The sequence below is a fragment of the Sus scrofa genome, chromosome X (assembly GCF_054392235.1).
Source record: "Sus scrofa isolate SSC_HxYL_T2T_F1_AM1 chromosome X, Sscrofa_HxYL_maternal_Yorkshire_Landrace_v2.0, whole genome shotgun sequence".
NCBI lineage: Eukaryota > Metazoa > Chordata > Mammalia > Artiodactyla > Suidae > Sus > Sus scrofa.
Window position 1 is genome coordinate 76,679,873 of NC_139401.1, and position 6,818 is coordinate 76,686,690.

Below are 6,818 nucleotides of genomic sequence, written 5' to 3' on the forward strand. Positions count from 1 at the left end.
TAAGCAAGACATCCTTTATGAAGAACACATTGAAAGAAGAATATTGACAAGAATTATAAAGTTATAGCAATACAAATTATGATATTAGCACAAAAACATACAAACAGATAAATAAGACAGATTTGATAATCATGAAATAAATCAATGTTTATAGGGATCTTTGATTTATTCAATATTAGCACTGTAAAGCAATCTTTTCAATAAATAATGGTGAATCAATCAACTATCCATATTGGAAAAAGGATAATTGGAGGCCTACCTCATACCACTACAAAAATTAATCCCAGCTAGATATAGACCTAAATGTAAAACATAAAAAATAAAGCTTTCAGATAATAATATAAAAGACTATATTTATGTCCTTGTGATAACAAAATATTTTAATACATTAAAAGCCAAGAAATATAAGTGGAAAAATAAAAAATCTGACTTTTTAAATTAATAAGTTATATTCATTAAAAGATACATTAAAAGAGTGAAAAGGAAAGGCACAGGATGGGAGAAGAAAAAAGTGATCTTTTTCAATACACAGAATTACTCCAAGGCCATAAGAAAGATTCAGGGAACTCAATAAATATGTGCAAATGAGTTAACAAGAACTTTAAAAAGAAGGAAATTTGCCTAGCTAATAAGTACATTAAATGTCCCTTACCCTTATTAACAATTAGGTAAATGCAAATTAAAACCATTAAATAACCCAACACATCCACCATATTGGCTAAAATTGAAGTCTAAAACAATCAAGTGTTGTCAATTACATGTAACAATGAAAAGTCTCACACCCTGAATGTGGTATATACTGGGGATTGTTAATTGGTATAAGTGTTTAGGAAAAGAATTTAGAATAATATAGTAAAATTGGAGATATTTTACAACCCAACAATTCCAGTCTCATACGCCTTACAGAAATATGAGTTTATATGTACCAGGATACATATGCAAGAATTTCCATAACATTGTTGCTTATAGCCAAAACTAAAAACAACACAAATGTCCAATGTCAATAGAAAGAGATGGGCACATTTTGGTATAGTCACACAATGGAATATTATACAGCAATGCTAATGAGTATTCTATAAGTAATAAAACAGGGTCGATTAATCTCACCAATATTATGTTGAGCAAAAGTGACCAGAAACAAAACGTCACATACTGTGCAATTCCATTTGTATAATGTTTAAAAACATACAAAATGAAATTATGCTATTTAGGAAGTAGACTTAGATGGTAAAACTACAAAGGAAACCACAGAAGTCAGGATAACTATAATCTCTAAATTGAATAGAAAGCTATATTCAAGAAAGAATATACCAGGGACTTCTAAAATATTGACAATGTTTTGTTTATTGACCTTGAAAATTATACTTGGAGTTGCTTCTCAATCATCTTTAAATTATATATTTGTATTTTACATATAGTATGAAAGTTATCTAATTAGTAAAAATAAATTTTATGAGGTCTATCTATGTTCAAAACAGGCTTGAATCTGAACTGTAAAACCTTTGCACAACTCTTAACTTTAATGTGCCTCCATTTTTCCATTCCTAAACTGAGGAAAATTATATTTATCCACCAAACTGTCAAATGAGATCTTGGATATCAAATTGCACTGTAGACTATAAAGTACAATACAGATTAGCTGCTATTATTATCTGTTTCCTGAACCTATAGCAGGTTAGAGAAAAAGAGGAAAGAAAATGAAGTCCAGACTATTATAGCCAAGTATATTTATAGCATCTTGTAGACATGAAAGTTAAAAAAAAAGAAAGAAAAAAAAAAACCTAGAAAAAATCAGGTAAGATCTGAAAAAGTACAGCTTGGAACTATTTAGAGGATGGGACAAATACTGCTCTTAAGACATCAGTAGCCCAAGGGCATCACCGCATAAGAGCAGAACATAAAAATGAGAATTCCTTGTGATTACCCAGAACCGTTAAGAAACATGTCAGTTATGTTCAGCATATTCTACTGGGAGAATCAGAGAAAGAAATATAAATGTTTCCATCCAAAATGGATAACTTTGTAAAGGTTTTATCTATGTAGAGGTAAAACTATTATCTGGCAAATCTGGAAAAAATCATATTAATAAAAATAGCTACCTTTTGCTACAGGACATGGATATAGAAACTATCCAGATATTACATTATTATTTTTTTTGGTGGGGGACCATGCCTACACATGCAGAAACTCTCAGGCCAGGGATCCAATCCATGACACAGTAGTGACAATGCTGGAACTTTAAATGAATCACCAGGGAACTCCCAATATTACATTATTCAATACTTGTATAAGATCATGTTGCAACCTAGGTCCAGTTGTTATTTCCATTTTAGAAATGAAGAAACAAGCTTAGAGAGTTTCAATGCTTTTTCTAAGGAACAGCAGAGTTGAGATTTGAACCCAAATATGTTTCATTCCAAATCCTGGACTCCACCTATTATCACAAAACCTCCATTTCATAATTTGAATATGGTAGATAAATACAGTGGAATAAATATTTTTTTTTTGGCCAGTCACAGAATCAGTTGCTCCCACACATTAATTCATTTAACTCTATACAGTGATGTGATCACACAAGTTTTTAACAGTCATCTTAAAACCTTCACCTCTTAAACCATTGATTCTCTTGTTATTATCATCTTAAATGAGCCACACAGGGCATTTTCTCCAGGCAACTTAAAATTCAAGTTCATCATCTCCACAAGTATATCATTCAGCATTCATACATTCATAGACATCCAGTTTTTAATAAAATACTAAAAATATTTTATTGGATAGTTTTAAGCTGTTTCAAAAACATATTTGGGGAGTTATCTGGTGGTCTAGCAGATTAAGGATACAATGTTGTCACTATTATGGCTCAGGCCATTCCAGTGGCACAGATTTTATCCATGGTCTGAGAACTTCCACATGTCATGGATGTGGCATACGTACATATATATAAAATATTTGAGCAATGTAATTATTTCAAAATTTGAATTTTAAATACTAAATACTACTGCCTTAAAACAACAGATATATGGAAATATTATTTATGGATTGATAAAACCTGAATTTCTCATTTTAAAATGTTTCTAAAGACAAAATCCTTAAGTCACTTTTTAACACTGTAATAAATGGAGTAACATGTCTTCATCTGAGAACCAATTTAATAAATAATTTTTAGAGAGGGAGTTCCTGTCGTGGTGCAGTGGTTAACGAATCCGACTAGGAACCATGAGGTTGCGGGTTCGGTCCCTGCCCTTGCTCAGTGGGTTAACGATCCGGCGTTGCCGTGAGCTGTGGTGTAGGTTGCAGACGCGGCTCGGATCCCGCGTTGCGGTGGCTCTGGCGTAGGCTGGTGGCTACAACTCCGATTGGACCCCTAGCCTGGGAACCTCCATATGCGGCGGGAGCGGCCCAAGAAATAGCAACAACAACAACAAAAAGACAAAAGACAAAAAAAAAATAATAAATAAATAAATAAATAATTTTTAGAGAATCATAACATTGGGAGTTCCCCCATAGCTCAGTGTTGACGAACCCAACTAGTATCCATGAGGTCACGGGTTTGATCCCTGGCCTCACTCGGTGGATTAAGGATCTGGGGTTTCCGTGAGCTGTGGTATAGGTCACAGACGTGGATTGGATCCTGAGTTGCTGTGGCTGTGATGTGGACCAGCAGCTACAGCTCTGATTCAACCCCTAGCCTGGGAACTTCCATAGGCCATGGGTGCAGCCATGAAAAGAAGAAAAATAAAAGGTTAAATGTGAGTGGTGGAAATGCTATTTTCTTCATTAGGTATTTATGTATTGAACATAAATAACTACTAAAAATCTAAATATAGTCTTAGGTCATGTTAGCTAACGTATGGCTTATTCAAAAAGAGAAATAGTCCCATTGTACTTTGCACTGCACAGATCTCACCTGGGTTTCTGTAGTTCAGTACATTTAAGAGAATAGTGAATGCTTTGGACTGAATTGTGTCCCCCTCAACCCCAAATTCATATGTAAAAACCCATATTCCAATATGACTATATCTGGAGATATAGTCTTCAGAAAGTGGTTAAGGTTAAATGAGGTCATAAGGATGGGACCCTAATCTGATATAACTTGTGAAGAAGATCTCTCTCTCTCTCTCTCTCTCTCTCTCCCTCTCTCTCTCTCTCTCTCTCTCTCTCTCTCTCTCTCTTTCTCTCTCTCTCTCTCTCTCCCTCTCTCTCTCTCTCTCTCCCTCCCCCTCTCCCCCTCTCTCTCTCTCACATACACAACACACACAAACACACATCTACAAGTCAGGAATAAAGCCCCCACCAGCACCCAACCATGCTGGCATCCTGCTCACAACTGTGAGAAAATTTTTTCTGTTGTTTAAGTCACTCAGTCTATTGCATTTGCTATGGCAGACCAAGCAGATTAATAGAGTGAGTAATGTTAAAACAACTTCAATGATGAAAGGGTGGAGTAGCTGAGAATATTAAGAATGGGAAAAAAGGAATAAGTTGGGGCAAAGAAATTGTTTTCATATATTTAAAGAGATGTCATGTGGAAACAAATATCTTGCCAAACTAGGTTAGAAGAAGTTGGTTTCAATATAAGACATAATGAAGTTCCTGCTGTGGTGCAGTGGATTAAGAATCCAAGTGCCCCACCTTGGGTTGCTGTGGAGGCCCATAGGTTGCAGCTGAGGCTCGGATTCAATCCCTGGCCTAGGAACTTCCATATGCTATGGGTGCAGTCATTAGAAAAATTTTATATATATATGACACAGCTTTCTAATAAAGCTCTGCCAAAATGGAATGTGATGTTTTGTACATGATGAATTCCTTAAGAGTAGACATGTCCCAATAAAGACTTGAAGACCATGAATCAGTTATAGAAGAGATTTCTGCATTAATTTAGATTTTCAAAATCCCATCTAACTAATTTTTCTGTCCTACCTTTCCACACTGTTAAAATCTTTCAGAATTTTAATTCCATGCACTGTATTAATTATCCTTGAAAATTCTCTAAGTATGGTTTCTATGTTTTCATTTCAGTTATTAATTAAAAATGAAAAGTGGAACAAGACCACAGAGCTCTACCCCACAGTCCTAGAAAACTCTGATTCACTAACCATTGATGATTTACATGGTACAGTTGTTCTTTAGGTGACTATTTTTCCTTATTCTCTATACTTATACCTGTGTCATTTGTTTAAAATTCATTTTGATATCATCATCTGGTCAGATAAATTAACATTCCCACCTGAGGTAATCACTTTGACTAATTTTCTGCCAATGTAAATGACAACAATGCAAACCGTGATAAAATAATAATTTTTAAATGTATAAGTCTTTAAAAAAAACACTTATTTTTCCTACACAAAAAGCAAAATAATTAAAACATTGCATTTTATATGTAGTATCAGGCTTTAACTATCATCTATAATTTAATGTGTATGGGATAATATTTCTGAGTTTAAACTCAGGACAACAGGACGTGTCTTCTGCTTCAGTATTAGAAACAGATTAAGTCTTGGCTGAGATAGAAAGACCTGTGTTCAAATCTTATTCTTGTCACATTTTCTCCAAAAGGAGGTCATGGATTACTTCCACGAAAAAAGAAACAACATACAGGTGCTGTGGTTCCAGACCAGGCTCCACATGCTGAGGATAAAAGTTGAAATGTTTGGAAAATGCCAACAGGGTTTCTTGTATTAAGGGGAGATATTTTCATCAACAATGACTAGATTCCAGGAGTTCCGGTCATGGCGCAGTGGTTAACGAATCTGACTAGGAACCATGAGGTTGCAGGTTCAATCCCTGGCCTTGCTCACTGGGTTAACAATCCGGCGTTGCTGTGAGCTGTGGCCTAGGTTGCAGACATGGCTCAGATCCCGCGTTGCTGTGGCTCTGGTGTAGGCCTGAGGATGCAGCTCCGATTAGACCCCTAGCCTGGGAACCTCCATATGCCACCGGGGCGGCCCTAGAAAAGGCCAAAAAGACAAAACAAACAAACAAACAAACAACAATGACTAGATTCCAGAAGAAATGTCAGGACACAAAGCAAGAAATCAGGATTTGGGGTAAAGAAGGGGGCAACTATAATGGCAAGTGAGTAGTATTAGGGACACCAGTGATAGTAGCTTCCAAGTAGAACAACAGGCCACATGCCCATGCATGGTTGTTCAAAAATTCTATATTGGGAAAGACATGCAGTGCTGAACTGATATTTAAATAAAACCAAATTAAGAAAAGCTATACAAATCTCACAATAAATAATAGAACAAATATTTACTAAAATAATTAACACTTATTAAGCATTACCATATACCAGGTACTATGATGAGAATTTTATATACAGTACGTCAATTACTTCTCATAACAATCCCATGAGGTGTGTTCTAATGCTGTCCTAATTTTCCTGAAGGGAAGTCAGAGTCTCAGAAGTGATATGGAATTTAAGGTCACTTATTAGGTGAAAGATCTGAGATACATATCGAGGTCTGCTTAACTCTCAGCTCAATTCAATTAAACTCTGTTCTGTAAAGGGTTTCCATATGTAGGCCCAAAGGCTTGTCACAAATAGCATAGTAATTTAAGTTATACATTGAAATATTTACTGGTAATAAAGGAGCATCTTTAGATTTCTGTTTGAAATAAATCAGACTATCTTTTGAAAAAATATTTTTTGTTTATAGTTTTTTTTTAGAGATTCCTGCTTTCAGATGCACCTACCACCAATTTCATTGATCATACACATGTATTTTTCAAGGAAATCTAGTTTATAAGTTCTACAGTTGTTCTCACTGAGAATCAAAAAGTATTTGGCTTTTTCCCATGACCATATCTCTCAA